The following is a 19,930-nucleotide window of genomic DNA, read 5'->3' as shown; positions in this document are numbered from 1 at the left end:
AACATAAAGTGAAGCTGCACACAGAGATGGGAATTAAATGGGGTTGGAAGAATTCAGCTGGCTTCTTTTTTAGGTGAAATTAGAAAGCTCAGTTAAAACTGGGGGATTATGTCCATAAAACTGACACACAGCTACATAATACCTAAACCCACACTTTAGAGCAGTCTGCTTCTGAGCTGAGTTACTATTTTAAAAAACCCAGGCTTTTCCTACATAACAGATCGATACAGGTGGCACTGAGAAGAGAACAGTATCACAAGAGATGACTTTCCTGACATCTACAAAGCAGGCGAGCATTGTATAGGCATGTTCAGGACCACAGCTGAGACGCCTTTCATCCATTGCTGCTTCAATAACCAATTTACCCGATAGCTGCCTGTTAAAGGGGCCTACCAGAGACTCTTTGCAAAATATCAATTTTGCATTTAGACACAATATTGCCTGTAGGAAATTCCTCATCCAATGACTCTTGGAAGTTAATACTTAGTGCAGCCACTAACTTACTTGCTTCATGGACCATCTTTTTTTTTTTTTTTTTAATTAAGTGCACATTGGCAAGCAAAATCAAATCCTTACTGCTCTGGGTTTGGTCTTGCATTCTACATACCAAAGACAGTCTCCAGGCATTATTGCGCTGACTTCAATGAAAACAAGACTGACTTTCCTCTGATTCAACTTTCCTGATGTTTAAATTTGGGAGTGATAATATTCTAAATACAAATTTAAGCATTGAGAAATTCTTGGGTATTATAGCTGTGCAGAGTATTTGATAATCATTTGCCTACCATCACCTTATGTAATCCTTTCTATCACTGTCCAGAAATCACCAGTACCATTAGGGAATTTCCATCAGAATCAAGTAATCTGGCAAAATTCAGTAAGCTTTTGCTATCAGAAAGTTTCAGGAAAGGCCTTTATGGCTTTGGGGCTGGACATGTTGCCAGATGAAAAATTCTGTTCTCTTTTGAGATTTCTTCATCTTTTCTATTGCTTTCATGCTTTTATGACTAGTGGAAGTTTAGAGACAGTGAAGAAAAAAGGCACGTATTGAGGCACAAAGACAGCAGAATGACTAAGAATAGTTATATAATTTACAGATTAATTTTGTACATCTTGTTTCTCTAATAACTTTTCATTTTTTCTTTCATGAAGCAGTTGTACATCTAACTAATATACTTAACAACTCCTATTGCTGCTGGAAAATAATGAAAGACTTTTTTCCTGGAAGTGATTGATTATAGTCTGGATAAACGAAATAATTTTCCCTCTTCTCTTCTCATTATGCTTTGAGCAAAACACCCATTACAGGAGTACTGTGCAGCCATTTGGAGCTAGGAAATGTATTCCATTTAGCCTGTCAAACACAGTTTAATTCCTGTTTTAACTCTGTGTCTCTTCCAAACCTCCTTTTCAAGACTACACTAATATAACCTAATTTTGACAGAGTGTTCTTCTGGACTCTGTGCAGGTCTGACTCTTGAGCTCTTTTCCATCTGGAATGGTTTTTCATCAGCTTAGTACCGGAGCTTTCTGGTTTGTTTGGTTTAGTTGTTTTGTAATATACAACCTACAGTCATCTTATAAAATAATTCATAGCACTATTTGGTCTCCTTTTTGGAACTTGCTATTTGGGAAAATAATTAAAAATAATCAACCCAAGCAAACTCAATCCTAGTTTTCCTCTTCGATAAAAATGTTTTTACCCAAAATACTGGCATGAATGTCCGAAGATTGCACTCTCCTTTCCAATTCAACAACACAAATGTCTTTTCTAATGGTCATAATTGTTACTTTGTGTCATGGCTACAAATTGTGTTTAGTGGTTTTGGTTTTTTTTTCCCCTCATGTTCAAAAACAGAGAAAAATGGTAAAAATGTTCAGTGTGACAAAAATTTAGTGGTACGATTGTATCTAATTTTCAGTTAAGTGGGATGCTGGAACAGAGTACAAAAAGAGTAACGCTAATTTTAAGATGAAACTTCATGGGTTCATGCAGAATATATAGAAATTGCATTACTAACATATTTTTTGCTCATGAAGTCACATAATATTGAGGTTTGGATTCAAATATTCAAGAGATCTTTTACCCTTTTATATCTCTTGTACATGTTTTATTGATGGAATTATTTCTCAGTGCTGTACCGAGAAATTTCCATTTCACAAAGTTGGGTTTGTTATCTACTTGAATATTGGTTAGCTGGTTTTCTTAAAACTCTGTGATCAGCACTGTGCTATACTGCTTAAAGAAATCAACCCTATTCATGCTTTCCCCCTCTTTTCTTAACCAAACTGAGTTGGTGCTGAGAGATTTCACAGCAACAATAAAAGTCTTCTCTTTAGTTCTGGGAAAGTGGAGGTTAGGATCAAGAATCTACTTTCACTTTACAGTATTACTGCAAGCAAATAATAATAATAGCAAAGCCACTATTTTCATTGGTGGTGCTGGTGGTCCCCATAGCTGGTCTACAAGAAAGTCCCCTGAATAAAAAGCATGCATGAGACATAAGGAGTAAGAGAGAGGGGAGGACAGAAGAGTTTAGGAGAGTCTTGCTTTGACTAACCCCAGGGTAAGACTGACAGATCCTTAATCACTCCCCAAATCAGGAACCAAGAAAATATACGAGCTACAAAATATGATTTGCATCTTTCTGGTTCTCATGAAGTGCTACTTCATTTTTTGTTGTATTTTGCATTAAGAATAGTAATTCAGTACACACCAAACACACTGCTTGCCATCTCTATAATTTAGTGTATTAGTAGAAAATACTACTTTCATGCCACATCAGGTTACACTGACTAATAAATCTTCTTTTGTAAGCTATGTGTCTGTACGTGTTCTTCTTCACTGAGAGAAACAGGAAAGTAAATTTACTGGACTGCTAACCTCCTAACTACACAAACAGCTACATTAGAAACTTTTATTGTCCATGTTGCACAGGGCACAGAGCTGTGTTCGAGTGAGTCATCTCTCTTGTCAATATTGCTATTATTTATTATTATTTAAGTACCAGCAATGTGCTAGTTCTTGTCACACTGCTAACAGTGACAGTCCTGTCCCACATTTATGAAGCCTTCTGAGTTTCAATTTTACTAAAACTCTTAAGTCACACAGAGTAGGTAACGACAGACACATCACTAGCTAAATATTTTTTAACTTGGGGTGTGGAAGCCAAGTGAGGATATGAAAAGACACAATTTAAAGCAAAAAAAGAGAAGAAACCCCTTTCTTTCTAAAAAGGGACCGAATAATATCCATTACTTGTTATTGCCCCTCACTGTCTTTAGGTAGCATGGATGAACTGAGTTTTTAAATGGGATGTGAACACATAGAAGAGTATGCCACAATGCCACATTGGACCTCATGCACGTGGCTTCTCTGAAATTGTTATTGAAATGAAATTCTTCTGGGTAGGTAAGGAGATGTGGTTACAGATACATTAAAGGTTGCAAGAAAATGAGTGGAAGAGTTTCCTGATTAAACTGTCTTTCAGCCCAGTTTACCTGGTTTCAAGTTATACTATGATCTCTCCTTTTCCATCAAAACATGGTTGGATATGGTATCATTATTTGACTCATCTAGTTACTGACAATTTTTCAGTATTGTGTGCAGAAAATGAACTTATTAGTAAAGATTTAAATGATGGGATGAGATTCAAAGCACAGGGACTTTTATTTTTATGACAAAAGGCAAGAAATTATTTGCTTTAACCTCAAAATATTTTGTAGCTAGAAATTTTCAGCCAGACTCCTGTAATTCTATAACTTAATTATGGTTGCCTTCGTAGAATAAGAAACATTTATTAAATGAGCTAGACATTGACCTAGATTCATTTAATGTAAAAATTTACATAGACATTAGTGATTTGAGATGGTAATCACTTCTCCCTCTTAATCTATTCTGTTGGCTCAATTAATGTGATCATCAGAGACTACTTGCCCTTTAAGCCAACTCTGACAAAGACCAGAGCAAAACCAGGCTGCAGTAAAAGACATGCTGCAAGGATGCTGGCACTTGGGTTGTATGTTAGAGCTCCAAAACCTTTCTTAATGCACTGCAGATGTTCCTAAGCTTTGAGTCTCTTTAGCTATGTTTTCATTTACTGTTTAGGTGGTCGCTGTGTTACAGTGTTGCCAAGAGAGCTTTTGAATCAGATTAGTATAAGAATTAATTATATTAATTCACACCAAAGTAATTGAAGAGACTAAAAGGGTCAAAATATCAATTGCAGGCATTCTGTCCTGAAATCAGTAGCTAAACCAACAGACAGTACACAGTTCATCCACCTTAGCAAACACTTTTTATTTGTGTGCTGAAATTGTCACTGCTGGTTAACCTACTGAGGTTTTTGACTGGAAGAAGAGAACTGTTACAACTGGATTCTTTAGAGTCAGTCACAAAACAGATGCTCCAGAGAGACTGAAAAATAGTAGCTTCAAATAGACGCTTACAAAAGTTTCATTTTCCTTGTCCCCAAGCCTTTCCAGTCAGAGAAAACTGTGTGTTTACTATGACAATTCTACTTATATTCATATTTTTTAATTTAGCTCTCAGCCCTAGTAGCTGTTGCCTTTAGGAGGAGTAAGGAACTGAATCCTTGTGTGCAGGAAAGGCAAAAAACACTGGGACACAGATTTTGCTAAACAGTGAGCCTGCTTTCAGGTTAGAAGGAAGTCTGACTGGATTTTACCTGTAACTGCAAACACAGCTAAGAATCTTATATTGAGCTCAGTGGAACATTTTCCTTATTTGACATCCCAGGGCAGTGCTGATGTTCAAACTACTATCACTGTTCTTTTGTGCTGCTGAACAGTCCCCAGAGGTTATGGATACTGTGGCCTAAATCAAGCTCATTTGAGAGGAACTAATTCAAACACTGATAACCTGAGCAAACACTGAAGGGAGCATTAGAAAACATCCAGGAAAAAAAAAAAAGAGCTGCTGAAAGTTTATGGCCTCTAATCCTGTTAATAAAATAGCTACTGGGCTCATTCTTCTGGTTATTTTTCTTACAAGGGAGAAGAGTGGATAGAAGGAAAAAGTGACTCCCTGACCCAGAGGAATGTCTTAGTGAACACCTCCAAAGCATCTGACTATTAGTACCAATGAGGATACCTTTTAGAGAATGACAGAAATGTAAGACTTAGGGCCTGCTGCACCACAAGCTCTGCCTTCAACATCATCCAAATAAAATAGTAACTTTTATCTACAACACCGCTCAGGTTTTGTGTAAAGGGCTGTACAATCTGCAAAGAAAGGAAGAAATCAAGTCCTAGTATTGTAAATAGAAGCAGAGTATCCTTCAAGCAAAAAAACAAATGAAGACAATCTCATATACTGTTTGTCTGTCCAATAAGAAATTCAGAATTAAATCTGCATTAATAAAGAAATTAGCTACAATCCAAATCTGTGTATGTTATTCATATGAGAGACTGTATATAGGCTATAAATATGTTCTGCAAACTGTTTATAGTCCAGTCCTAAATATTCTGCCATATACGAAAGTTAGATCAGTGTTAACTCAATAGTTAAAACAGTGTTGGAAGAGCAAATATCAGTTTTTCCAACAACATTTATATGCCTTGGGCATGTACATTTACCCCAGTAATAGAGCTGAAGGAAATAATAGTACAAGAATGTTTTAAGTCAAATCTCAAACCACTAACACAAAAGAGTGTAATTTATCAGATCCAAAGGAAAACACTAAACAGTGCTAAAAGTACTACTATTCATGACATATCTAAAGGCTACTGATCAATAGAGAGCACTATGCTCTTTCATTCAATAGATTCAAGCTTAACTGATTTTCATGGCTTCTTGAATGCTTTTATGACTAACAAGGCATGATCCACATAGTGCTTTGTAACCCATTTGCAAATAATCTAATAAAGTGACAGTAATAAATCACAAGTATCATTAATAAACCACCATCAAACAAAGCAGCACACTGGAAACAATGTAGAAAATGCACAGATATTCTTCCAACTACTTTGGGGAGTAAACAGGCTAAACACATAGTATTATTTAAGAGTTGAGAGTTCAGTTCATAGTAAACATACACATCTGAGCTGTTAGAGATTTTCTATTGCAGTTGGCAAACACTGTCTCTATGTTTCTTCAGGGCAGGTTCATAGGGGAAAAAAGAAGAGAAAAGAAAAAAAGGAGAAGAGCTGAGAGAAAACAAAACTCAGATCGAGTAAACAAATCCTTGAAACCCAAGAATATAATCCAGTTTGGTGATGCTTGCATGCTGTTAAAACAACATTTTATGCCTGTTTACTTTATAATTTTGTACCTCATAAATACCTACAGTAGCTAAAACTGTCAGTGGTGCCACTTCAAAGGGCAGTGCCCCTAGGAACAAGATCTTTGAGGTTTAGTCTAGCCACAGTGTGGTTAAGGTTATGACAATGTTTCTTTAAATCTAAAAGCTAGTTGGCATAAATCCATGATAAGCACACATACCTACAAATGTGAAATTCAGGATTCATTTACTTACCCTTCAGGTGTGGATTTAGTGAAAGCTGGGCATTTAACAGGGTAACAAGCTTCCACAGACTTCATAGAGAAATACAGCTCCAAGATACAGCAGTCATTTTGACTCCATCATCTCTACAAAAAAGGCGTATAATTAACAAGTATTTACTGGAGGTGGAATCCTAGAAACACAAATTTGTAGCGTCATCCAAGTTATTGTTGAGGTGAATGCTAGACCTACATAACACTTTCCTCTGCAGTGGAAAGAATGTCAAATTACTTAGCTTTGGACCATTTTGAATTAAAACCCAAAAGATTTGTTTCTTTTGCTTTCAGTTCCCAAATTTAGTATAGAAGTGGTAAAATTACAAGAGGAAGTCATCTTCCCTGGAGTTTTTGCCCTGTCCATATTTTTTGTAAATACCACAAGAAGGCTTTTGCCTGCATTATTTTCAATTCAGTATTTTAAAGCTTTACTTCTTCAGATAAAAGGATTATTTGAATTCTTGAACATGAACGTGAATCAAATTGCAGTTAAAATCTTTAGGTGTTTTTTAACCACTTCTCTGGTGATCCTTGAGCAAATAAATGTTTGTGTCAGAGGCTTGAGGCAAAATACATGATTAGAGCCAATACTAAAGGCATCTTTCCTCTCAGCCTCAGCAACAAACTTTGGTTTAATATTAATAGCCATGGAAAAGTAATAAATAAGGTGGTGGCTAATAGCAGAGTGAATAAGGGTTTTCTCTCTGAAGATCAGAGGAGGACTAGACCTTGGTTTGCTACAGCGAAGGGGACAGATATTACAGATGGTTATTTACAGGCAAAACTCCCAGACTCCAAGGTAAACCATTCCCTTTTCATCTATTCCAGAAAAACACAAGTCCTAGAATAATACTTAATATTTTTCTTTTAAGGCGGTGAGGAAAGTTGGTGAGGCAGGACCAAGGAGAGGCTGAGGCTGGTAAGGAAGCCACTGAGCTGCATGCAGGAGAGGAAGAGGAGGAAAGTGCACTCTCAGCAAGCACTGCTGGCACATCGGAAAGCCCCTCTTCTCTCTGCAGCAGCCTGAAACAGCAACTAATGTCCCCAGCAGCTACCACATCCAATTGTCAACATCTGGGAGTCTTAAAAGGATGTCTGTGAAGTTCTCTTTAGAATACCAACACGCTGAGACAGCAGTGGGAGAGGGCACTACCCCTCCCAGGAAAATGCTGTGGATAAAACGTGGTATTTGAGGCCACAGCAGCAAGTCCCACAGCCATGAATTGGACCTCAGTAGCTCCGCATGCATTTAAGGAAAACAAAACACTTTTGCCAAATTTATTGCTTCTACATACAATGAATTTTATCAAAAGAAATGATTTGTCAAAAATTAAAAATAACGTCTTATTCTTGAGAAAAAAATTATTTGAAATCTCATTTATTAAAAAAAAAGAAAAAAAAAAAGGCCTTAAAGAAGTTCGTATTACCAAAACAAAGCTTAAAGTCTTAAAGTGTGACCATCACACTTCTTCAGCATGTGACTTTGTTATTTTTGATCCAGAGGCCACTGCTTCTGTATATGTAACTTCATCTTTTGGGTAGAGATGGTTCTGGGGCCAGATACTCAGCTGAACCTCAGATATGGAAGAGGATATTTATAAAAATGCTTAAATGTCTAAAATCTTTTGATGGTACAGTTAGGTTGCCGGCTGACATTTGCCTTGCATGTACATCTTATGCAATTGTTTTAAAATGGTGTTCTTCATTAGTTTAGTTATTCACTTAAGCCACAGAATTACTGCTTTTTAAAATGGTTATTCTTATTTGTACGAAAGTATAAAGAGCCCCCAAAAGTTTAGTCCTTGCCTTCTCAGGACAAACACCTTCACAAATGCTTTTGATTGCAGTTATGTTTGCTAATATTCATCTCTCCTTTTTCCTACCCTCTTACACTTGTCACTTTGCCTCTAACAAGAGCTTAAAACAAATGAGGCCTTTGCCTTTACCACTCCAGGACAGCCCTTCCCGGCATCTTCCAAGCAGGCCCAAAATATAGAAGAAGCTGACTTTTTCCTCCTGTGCAAAAGACAGTATAGGAGCACGATCTAATTTAAGCAATACTATCTCCTTTCCCTGCCTCAGTTTCAACACTGCGCTTTGGTTTTTCCTCCCAGGATGCTTACTCACAGCATCGCCCCCTCCCCGCCGCTGCCCCACCACTGAGCAGCGAGCGTCAGCATCGCAGCTGTAGAGGGAAAAGGCTCAGACCCGGGAGATGCGGTGCAGCATCACAGCGTTGCCCTCTTTTGATGTCTCTCTCGCTCCCCACTGCCCGGCGTGACACCAGGTTGGCTCCAGGGGTGACGCTCGCCCCATGCGGAGGGCCCCGCTCAAGGTTCGCTATGCCATTTAACCCCGTGGATGTGCCGGGGAGGGAGGGAACGGCGGGGGTCCTCGGAGGACCAGCAAAGCAGCCGAGCCCCTGACCCTCCCGCCCCGCGATACTGCAGCACTCGGTGGCGGCTGCTCTGGCTCCAATTAAGGCAGCGTGGAGGGGGATCTGAGAGGAGGTTAGGGGAGGGTCTGCCGGACCCACACTCCTGTGGCTATGTTGGAAATTAATTCCCACATATGTGGTGCAGATGGGCCACAGCCCCTTTTCCAGGCTGCAGCCTGCAAATAAACTTAGTAGCAGCTGGGGAGAGGAACCAACTGAGCCTCATGCACTTTAATGGGTTCTGTGTTTCTGCATTTGGGAGTGCTCCCTCCCCTCTCTAACCCATGCAAATACTTCTGTAAAGTCCCGTAAACAAAGCTGTGGATACAATTTTGAATGAGAAACTTGCCACCAGGGAAAACAGCGGTCAGGAGAAATACAACATACCTTTTTCTCCAAGAAGGGTGTTTTGGTGTGTTTTCATAGATTAAAACCAGATTTGGTTGGTTTGAGCAAGCAGGCAAACTTCTGACCTTTTTTTCACATAATAAACTACCCCCCTCTCTGCCTAGTCTTGGTACCTAATCTGTCCTAAAATAACCAAGTGGAACTTAGAGCCTATAAGTGAAGCCGGCTTCATTGCCAGGTGTGGATGTTTGTCAGCACAGCACGGGCATGTCCGTCTCTAAGAGCTTGTGCCCTGGTCTCAATCCAATAAAGCAGTCAAATGTGTGATTAGCTTTATGTTTTCAGGAACTGGCCTTCAACAAGACCTGAAATCAAACTTTTACAGGAATGCTTTTCTGGATCAGCCCCACAGTGCTCAGTACTTGCTGGTTTGAGATGCCAGTATGCATCAAAAAAAAAAAAGTTTGTGGCTGAAAGAGCAAGGATTATTTAAAGCAAAGCATGATTTTTAAAGCTCCATAGAGAGTTCAAAGTTAGATGAATCTGCATGATTCTATTTAGTTTAGTCAAGCAAAATGAAGAAAACTTCCTAGTTCTGAACCTGCACACAAATGCAATCTGGCTGCCATATTTGTTAGTGAAATAAATGCAAAGAGGCAAACTTGATGTCTCCTTTTCAAAGGCTTCTGTGCTCAGTAACCTCTGAACCTGGAATTAAATACTTAACACATGAGGTACCCAAAAAACATAAAATGAGGTACCCAGTACCTGAATTACATTTGAAAAATCATTTTTAGACAAATTGGCTGCACTGCAGCCAGGGGCTCTATTAAAACATGCAAGCAGCAAGATATGTCCATGCACATATCTGTAGATATGAACAGGTAGGGAGAAAAGGCAGAGGTCTGATATTGCACTGTCAGCCTTTCTGTGAGAGACTACTTTTTTCTTCTGAATGCATTGAATTCTCGGCAACAAACAGAACATGGGTAGATTTTATGTGGTTTGTGCATGGTTGCCAAGTAAGTAGATCACACTTCAGTTTCTTGTTCAAGTGAGTAGACAAATCCACAAGCATCATCTTTCTGCTGTTCTAGATTAATGTAACAAACTGAACTTCAACTTTTTTTTTCAAATGTAAATGTAGTGAAGAGGTTACTGATAGAAATGTTGAGAGAGTTGTAAAGACAGAATCATTTGTTGTCTAGATTTTCTCAGAAGATAATAAATCACAGTAAATCTGAGCTATTTAATCAAGCATCAGTAATACTCTCCCTGATGATTATGACACTGCTGGAAAAATCACATCATTGCCCACATTAATTCTGGTTATTTTTTCTTTTAGCATTAAAGTAAGAAGCCAAAAAATAATTTAATTTTTATAGCTTCTCTCAGTGGTCTATAAAATAAGAGTATAAGAAAACTGATGATCTGACTTGCTGTTTGGTACATTGAAAAAGTTAAAAGAATAGGAAAGGATGAAGGGCCAGGCAGCCTCCTCTGAACCATAGAACTTTCATTTTTGTTTTCTAGGTTAGTTTTAAAATTCATTTGGGGTTTGTTATGTACATGGGCAAGTGTGTGTGAGGATGCTAGTGAAATATGAAAAGGACTGATGAGCAAGCAATTTTGAAGCCATAACTACTGAGCTCTTTTCTGTTTGCTTTGGCTGTTGGAGCTGTGGTAGATGTGTCCCATTTTTGGTCTTCACAAATGTTTGGGTTGCATGTCAGAAATATTCCAGATGCTGTGGATGGAGACTTCCTCTTGGCCCAAGGAAGAAAAGGTTTCAGTGTTCTATGGATTTCCCCTCTGCTGATCAGGGGACTTGACCTACCACAAAGGCTTAGCTTTGTGATGCTGGTGTTGATGCTTCCATTGGCTGTTGTAGCCTGGCACCAGGGACCTGTGAGTCCAAGTCTTCTGAGCCCTCTTGAGCAAAATTTGAAAAACATAAATGAAAAGGTTAAGGCTTTCAAACCTGATGGATGATAAAAACTGATCTTTTATTTTAGACCTATAAAAACTAACCTTCTCCTAGCCACTACCACTTGAAAATCAAAGGTAACTAATTCTTAGAAAAATGTGCCCATGATTTGGCCCTCCCTTAGGCTGCAGGTGTGATCCCTGTGGTTCTGTGAAGGACTTTGCTCCACCTACAGAGGAAAACCTGCCACTGGCAGCTCCACTGTCTGTCCTCATCACTTCAGGTCAAGAGTCTTACTGCAACAACTTCCTTGAGCTCACCAGCTCAAGTTCACTGAACAGCTTGTAATTCACTTTTTAAAGTATTACTCATTAAAACTGCCTATAGAGAACACTTTGAAGCAGTGACCACGACAATGCTAGACTTTTGATGTGAAAATATGAGCTCAAAAATGGAGGGAAAAGAGTTCATTTTACAGTAGCTTCCTGTATCTGATAGCTTGCTGTCTGGTTCAGATTGACATACCTTGTCACTACAGAAATGCATGCCCCCAGCAAAGGCTGAGTATTGAATATTCAGATTATTTGTAACTCTCTGCAGCCACACAAAGCAGCATAAGGCCCGATAACCCCAGCTGTACATTTTTTTCTGTAAAATATAACACAATAAGCTTAAACACTGCAAGTGCTGGAAGCAGAGGTTAGAATTGCAGAATGATTTAGGGATGTCAGTGCCCACACTGTGCCTGCTGTGCTTGATGGGGACCTCCTCAGTAGGAACTGCTGTTAGTATCTGCATTTCACTTTCAAACATATACTACATGTTTTAAACATGTTCTTTTGCCCCTCATTATGCTATTCTGTAGCTGAAAAATCTTAAAAAATGTTTTTAAAATGAGATAAAAAAGGCATTACACATATATATTTCCATCCTGTAGACCTAAGTGGCCTGAGCGCCCTGTATCTACTTCCCTCAGATGAAAGGTAGCAACATGTATTAATTAAATACAACTCTCTTGTTTCTTTCCCACATTTTCCTGTTTCCTGCCCAGATCTCCTTCAATCTCCTGTTTTAATTTTTTTTCACTTCTGCCAATGATTATTTTTCCATCTCTTTCTCTTCATTATCCTTTTTATCTCTTCTTTGTAATCTTCCTTATTACTTCATTTTACCTGCCCATCAGCTCTTTTGTCACACTCTCTCCTTTCATTCTCCCTTCCTATCACTCCTTTTTTTCCTCTCTGACTTTTTAAATGTCCCTATCTCTTTCCCACTTTCTTATTTTCCCTTTCTGTTTTCACTAATGTGTTTTAGAAAATAGTAATTCACTCTCAATTTCTTCCTTTTTTTTTTTTTTTCTTGTAGCGAGCTAGGTTAAATTCCTGCTGATTTTCTGGGGAAAAAGAAAAAAAACCCAACAATAAGCAAGTAAACAAACAAACAAAAACCCCAAAACAAAACCAAAACCCCAAAACAAAAACAAAACAAAACAAACAAACAAAAATACCACCACAAAACCAACAGTGAAAAGTTACAGGAAAAATGAAGAATGTGGAGATGACACATCAATGAAAAATACTAGGTTAGCTCACTACTCAGTTAGATATTGTCTAACACAGGTTTTTTACAAAAGCCATCTGTTATCATAAAAACAATTCTTGTGTTTATTTTTGAGCCAGTCAGCAGCTCTTTCTTAAAGGATCCCCAAAACACCTTATAAATCATACAGATATAACAATGGTGTTTTTTTCTGGGGTGCTTCCTGCCTGTTCAGTTAAAGCTTCAGAATGAATTTGGAAGTGCCATTTGTGGTATACAGTTATCTAGAGTGGAAGTTTTTTTTAGGACAGTGATAACTAGTAAGTACACTTTATAGGAATTATGAACTAACTTAACTATGATTTATAGCTATTTCCTTCCTAAATAGAACTGTAAATGACTGCTACAAACTCCAGAACACAAGAGGAGGCATAGAATCACTACTGCCTCTCTGATACGCTCTCTTTCTTAGTCTTTTACAACGCCAAGCTGTTTTGGCTCTATGTCATTCTCTTAAATAACATTTCACAGCTACTTGCATTTTGAGCAGGGATGAGTAATCACCAAATTCTTTTACCTCAGGGTAGCATCAGCACTGCAAAAGCAACAAGCCATTTCCCTGCAATCTACTTTCTTGAAAGACATCTAGTTCACCTCAGGCATCAGAGAAGATAACGCAAGAAGCAGTAGTTCATATAGGATCTTGCCCCTGTGGGGCACTTCTAAGCCTGTCTCCTTGTGTTACATGTCCATTCTTTCCCAGGTGATATCTCCTGGTAGCAGCATTTCATCTGAGTTTCACTGGGAGAACATGCTAAATGTAACTATGGAAATTCAATTCCTTTAAAACACTACTCAAAACAGAGACCACCAAGGGTAGTTTTGTCTGGTTTCGTGGAGCTGGCTTGTAAAATCACAGCCATTTCCCAAAACAGCTGTTAAACCCACAGATAGCAAATTCTGATCTGCACTAGACTGCCTTCCTTAGCTGGGGCTGTGCTTGCCGTGAAAAATACCACCGCTGCCTTCTCCACTTGTTTAAAGACTGTAAGAATCAAATTCCACCTGAACATGTGCTGTGGGGGGCAAAGAAGAGGAACTGAGTTGCTGGGCCACTGTTCCTAATCTGCATCCATGTCTTCTGGGCCCACATTTGAAAACAGTTGACAGTTCTTGGGCAGCAGCGCTCCCAGCAAAAGCAGTTCAAAGCTGGAGAGAGACTGGAGACAAGGAATTTTTGAACTTGCCTGTTCCCTTGTTGGTCACAAGTGATAACAGACCTTTAGGGTTTATTCAGCTCCCACTGAACTCCCAACTTTGACATTAACTTGACTGAGATCAGAATTTAACATCAGTTTACAAATAAGTAATAATTCAATTCCCTCCTCTATCACCTCTTCTTCACAGCATGCATGTAATCACAGTAGTGAGAGACTACAACTAAAAATGCAGTTGTAGTGCAAATTGGTAGGTACTTGACTTTAGGAAATAGAAATTTTTCACTGAAACAATTTCAGAAGTATAAAACAGAATAAAATGATTATCAGTTCTTCCATATGCTCTTGTTTAGGCAGGTTAGGAATGTCATATCATTGTGAAGTTTTCCACAGGAACTCATAGCACTATATTTGAGAGCAGACTTGCTTTTCTAACTTGATGGACATTTGTCTTTTAATTTTTACCCTCTGATGTGTATTACCAATGACTAAGTGAAATAGGAATATTTCCAATTAATTTTCTTTTAACCTGCTACTTATCTCCAAGAAGTAAGTTCAGATCAAACATGGTATAGAGGCACAGCAATATAATAAAGTATTGCCAAGCGTAACAAGCTGTCCTTCAAGGTACTTCTCTTCAGTGATTTTTCTGCAGCCAAGAATAAAATTAAAAGAATGGGAGGAAGACAGAGAGGTGGAATTAGTACATTTGACTCAAATATAAGCAACCCACAAAATATGTTACTAATCAGGCAGATTCTCATCATCCTACTTATCATCTTGGGCCAGATTGCATGTGGTTTCTCCCCAGATGTGCAGGATATAGAAGAAGCCATTGCAGGACTACACAAAACAGTCAGTCTTTGAGGACATACAAATAGGATTTAAGAACCATACCAGCAAAGGCTGTAACTCTCAGCATGATGCATTTCACACAGTACACAATTAAATTGTGGTTCTCACTGACACTGGATGCTACAGGGCCCAAATTGAATTCAGAGAAGGATTAGACAATTTGGAGGAGATAGATCTATTCCTGCTTAATACCTACAAAAGCCAAGATAAATCTATTTCAAAAACTCCCACAAATGCTGACACGCTCTGGAAAGAAACTCCAGGGAGGAAACATAGGTTATATGATCTGCTCTTAAATTATTCCCAAAGTACCATGCAACATCAGTGAGATGACACAGGGCCAGATGGGCTGTTGGTCAGACATAGCTCTAAGTAGAAGAAATCAATTAGTCTTTTGTTTGTTTATTGTCTCCCTTTACTCACTGCCATTTCGCATTGCACTCTCTTCTTCCTCTGGTGCAGAAAATGTTTTGCTATCAGTAAGAGGTTATCAGTTCTCTATCAGTTAGCTATCAAAGGTTATCATACATGTGCCAGAACCTTTGATGGAGGTAAGAGATCTTTACCAGCAGAGCATCTGAGACAATAGTGATACATGTAAATTGGACTCAATTTTTAACTTTTTTTAATTTTATTTTAAGATGCAGATGTCAGTGACTTTCTTTTAAAAATTCCTACATATTTTTCCTACCAAATTTAAAGAAATAAATTCCCAACATAGAAAGGACTGAAAGCTTTTGCAGAAGCTCTTAAAAATTTATGTTGTTCCCCATTATAACTGCTAATACTACATGATTGGCTTGTTAATATAGCTAACTCACCAGCAGCATTCACATTAATTTTCACCTTTTACTATGTAATGGTAGTGCTATTTATTAGCCAGACAGACCATTTTTAGTAATGTTATAGGAACAGAGTGTGCATTACACAACAGAACTAGGTTACACCTGCAGCTGACCATTTCTATATTTATGGCTGTCTGACATCTGTAATGAATGGCAAATGGAAAATATTTGTTTTTTTTTCTTTGGCTTAGTAATTATTTTTTTCATGTTTTAAAAATAAAAGTGAAGTGAAATACCTGGCATTAATTAGGGGTTTTAAATATCTGCAAGTCTCTTGCCAAGGTGCCCTGGAGAAACAGAACAGATTCTTAGGGTAGTGCACAGGAAAGAAATCGTTAGCCAACCTCAACCATCACTGGAAAACTTGACTGGAAAAGCACAAACTGCATTACAGTTCAATTTGTAATCACATCCAGCCCCTTTCACTTCAAGTCTCAAGTCCTTCATTGTATGGGTATAACTTTAAGATGTATTCCTAACAGAAGATCAAATATTTTGCAAACTTTATGACAAACTGGTAGACTTCAAAGTCAAATGAAGTTAGGTAATTCATGCTATGATGTTTCATCTCACAGTTGCCATCTAGTTATTAACATGCAGAACTTATTTTTTTTCCTCTCCCGAAATCATGCAACAGTTGCTGTCATGATAAAAAAGAAACCCTTTGAAAAACAAATCAAATTCAGGCTGAAGCTGATCATAGTACAAAAGTCTTATGATTTAGAGATTTGAAAATTTCTGTTTAATTGTAGCAGTACTTCTGTAGCTAGTCACTGGAAGTCCTGACTGAACAGATACAATGATAAAGAATAGGATTTTAAAAAAATCGGATCCAATTGCCTGCAGTATACTCAAACAGAGAGAAAATACATATGGAGATATACTTTTTGAGGATGCAGTCCTTAGAGCCAAAATAGCTATTTGAAACAAAGCTGGAAACATGAACAGTAAGTAGTCTGAGAACAACAAACCTATTACACAGACCAAGGTCTACTTCTGACTAGGAACCAGATATTTTATCTTAAGGAATTCTTGATCCTTGCTGCTCAGATTTTAAGGAAGAATCATATTTTAAAAAAAAATCATCACTGTGTGACTTGGAAATATGTGAAATGAAAAAGAACAGAATGAAATCTACCAACAAATCCAGATTAATTGCTCCTCAAAGTTAGTAAATATTGCTCTTTGAATTAATGAAAGACATTTACTGACAATGTCTTGTCTGGATTTTAATTTCATCTGTTCATCATCTGCGTTTTTAATCACTGCTTTAGTGTGCACCTTCATCTGAAGGATTTTATTGTCATTCAAATTCATGGGAAAAACATTACTTTCCATCAGTTTCCTTTTCAAAACATCGTATACATGTTTCCTTTCCTTATGTCTGCAGCACGGCTGGGGATTTGATAGACAAGATATTAGCAAGGCTAATCATAATTTAATGAATGGAAACCCTGCCTTCAGTTCCTTCTGACGGGGTTGCTAGTAGGGGTGGTTCTTTTGTTACCTCTTGTTGTTGTTGAGGATATTCTTGTGGGTGCAATTAAATTGGTGCCAAATTACCTGAAATAATTTGTGGTTATTAAATAAACCAGTCTCTGATGTGGAAAGTGCATTGTTCCCTGGCATTCCAGAAGCTTACATTTCTTTCCTTTTTTTTTTCCCACCAGAGATTGTAGTAACTGATCTCTGACAATACTGCTTTGTGTATGTTGCCTCTTGGGTGGTGGAAGAAAAGACTAAGCCATGTCACAAAACTGCACATATGATCTACAGCTGGCATGTCACATTATAACCAAACAAACACAATCTCATGACTTACAAAAGCTCTTTAAGGAGACCTCATTTGCAAGGTTAACTATAGTGTTGACAAAAGAGACAAGGTGCAAAATATCACTCTATTCCCCTGACACTGAATACTGTAAAAGTACTGTGTTGACTCAATCTTATTTTCCACTGGGTGTATATTTATATTTAGCTTATTTCTAGGACTAGACTTCAAAATTTTCTAATAATTGCTATTTCCTATTTTACTGTAACATGAACTCTTTGCAACTTCACTATCTTTGCATTCAGCTGTTTGACCAACCTTTTTTTTTTTAATATAGGGAGAGCTCATTTATCCAAAACCACGTTTTTATAAATGCAGAGCCCAACAGATTAATAATACTACCCTGTTCTCACAAAACCTGCCTTTCTCAGTTTTTCAGTGTGTAGGGATTCTGTAACAGTACTCTTAAGTATTCTTCATCATTTATGTGTGACAGTTGCTTATAGTTCCTACTGCTTGGTCTTTTGAGGTTATTTAACTATCAGATTTCTTATTCCTGAGTGTTTTACCCCTTCCAATGTATTCCACTGCAGGAATTCTATACTCACCAATTTACATTAGTTAGGGCAAACTGAGGCATGTCTACATTGGCCAGTCAACCTATATATCAGGGCTCACATCTTCTCTCATTTGTATTGGTCTGAGCTACAAGTAACTCAACCAATATCAAATGGCATGAAGTCAACACAAAACCGACATAAATGACAGAGGAAGCAAAAGCCTGTATTATCCTGTGGTGTTTCTGGGGCAATTCTATTAGCATCAACTATTTGAATAGGGTTTACACTAGTGCAAAAGAGAACTTAAAAAAACTGCCCCACTCTAATTCATTTGACTGCTTGACAAAATGAACTGGAAAATCCCAACTAGTCTGTCAGGGATTTTTTACATTTCCCATAGGAAGTATCCATTTTAACACAATCAATGCTTTTCCTAGACACTTGTCAATCTGTTTGACCAAACAGCATGTACACAGTCAGCAAATTAAGACGTAGAAGAAGCTAATCAGGATCTCTCTAGGTACTTTTTTTCCACAAACAATGTACAATGCTTAATTTCCTACCAGGAAATTATGGCGTCTACTGAGATTTCAAGACCTGATTAGTTTCAGAGGCTCAGGTTTTTTAAAAACCTGTATTTCAAAGTAAAGGTATAAACATTACAGCCAACCTATGCCTGAAATCTGGAGAAACCTGGTTATAGCAGCCCCTTTGGGGAAGAATGAGACCCTTTAGATTTTTGCAGATAAGGTATGAATAACATTCTCATAAAGCTCAAAGATTGCCCAGATATACACATTTAAAATAATTATGGTAATTAAATAGAGTTGCAAGCAGCTATAGCTCCAGGCAACACCAGTAAAATGTAAAGAGAAAACATCTTCTGCATATGTTTGTGATTTATGTAATTACATGCTTCTACAAGCTACACACCATTCACTGGCAAACAGCCATATCTTCTTTCATTACAATTTAGCCACAGTAAGTAACATACTTCATCTGTTTGAAAAGCTCCACTTAATAATGCCACCGAGGATGTATATAACAACTCTGGGGAGTGAATGTGAAAAAATTAAATGTCATTTGGCTCTGTGTGTGTGTGTGTGTGTTAAAAATAGCATTTCTGGACCTGTTTCTGATGTACATCACGAATGACTCCATCTTAGACAACTAAATTATACCCTATGTCAGTGAGAAATGAGTAAAACCCAAGGTGTGTTTCATGTATGAGATTATGTGTTTGCTCTCAAGAATGACTGTTTTTCTCAGTGTAGCAATTTTTGAAAATTAATCTGTATTGTGCCATTCTGAGATAAGTCCTAACCAAATGCAGAGAGATGGGAACAAATTAAAATGTTACCTTAACAAAAATGGATTCAAAACTAAAGAAGCTTCCCTAGTGCACAAGCTACCATCTGCCAATAAAACCACATACAAAGGATTTCCCTCATATTTTAGAGATCCAGCCTCTGGACTACCCTCACACACTCACCAGAAACTTTTAGTCAAGCTGAATTAACATTTTAAGGCATTAAAAAGGAAAATGAAAAGGAAAATGTATGTTTTTTTCATATTTTATCATATTTTCAGATTTTTTACTACTGACTACCAGACTAGTCTGTGGTGTTACTCATCAAGTGTGTATTTATCCAGAATAAAAGGCCTGAGACTCTTGTTCTTTTATATATGTTATTTCTTCACTTAAACTAGTTTCATGAGACACAACTGATTTTGCTGTTCTCTATAAAGCCTAGTTTATTTGTTGACATGAAAGGGATATGCCAATTACAAGACACTGTCTTACTACAGCAGTAGGCATGAAAACAGAAGGAAATATGCTTGGTTACTAGAAAGGAAATGTTGTGCTTGAAAAATTGAGTAAAATTTATTATAAATACCAGATTCTGCTTC

The sequence above is a fragment of the Myiozetetes cayanensis genome, unplaced genomic scaffold (genome assembly GCF_022539395.1).
Source record: "Myiozetetes cayanensis isolate MyiCay16 unplaced genomic scaffold, myiCay2020 scf2-11, whole genome shotgun sequence".
Classification (NCBI taxonomy): domain Eukaryota; kingdom Metazoa; phylum Chordata; class Aves; order Passeriformes; family Tyrannidae; genus Myiozetetes; species Myiozetetes cayanensis.
Note: the sequence above shows the minus strand (reverse complement) of the source record.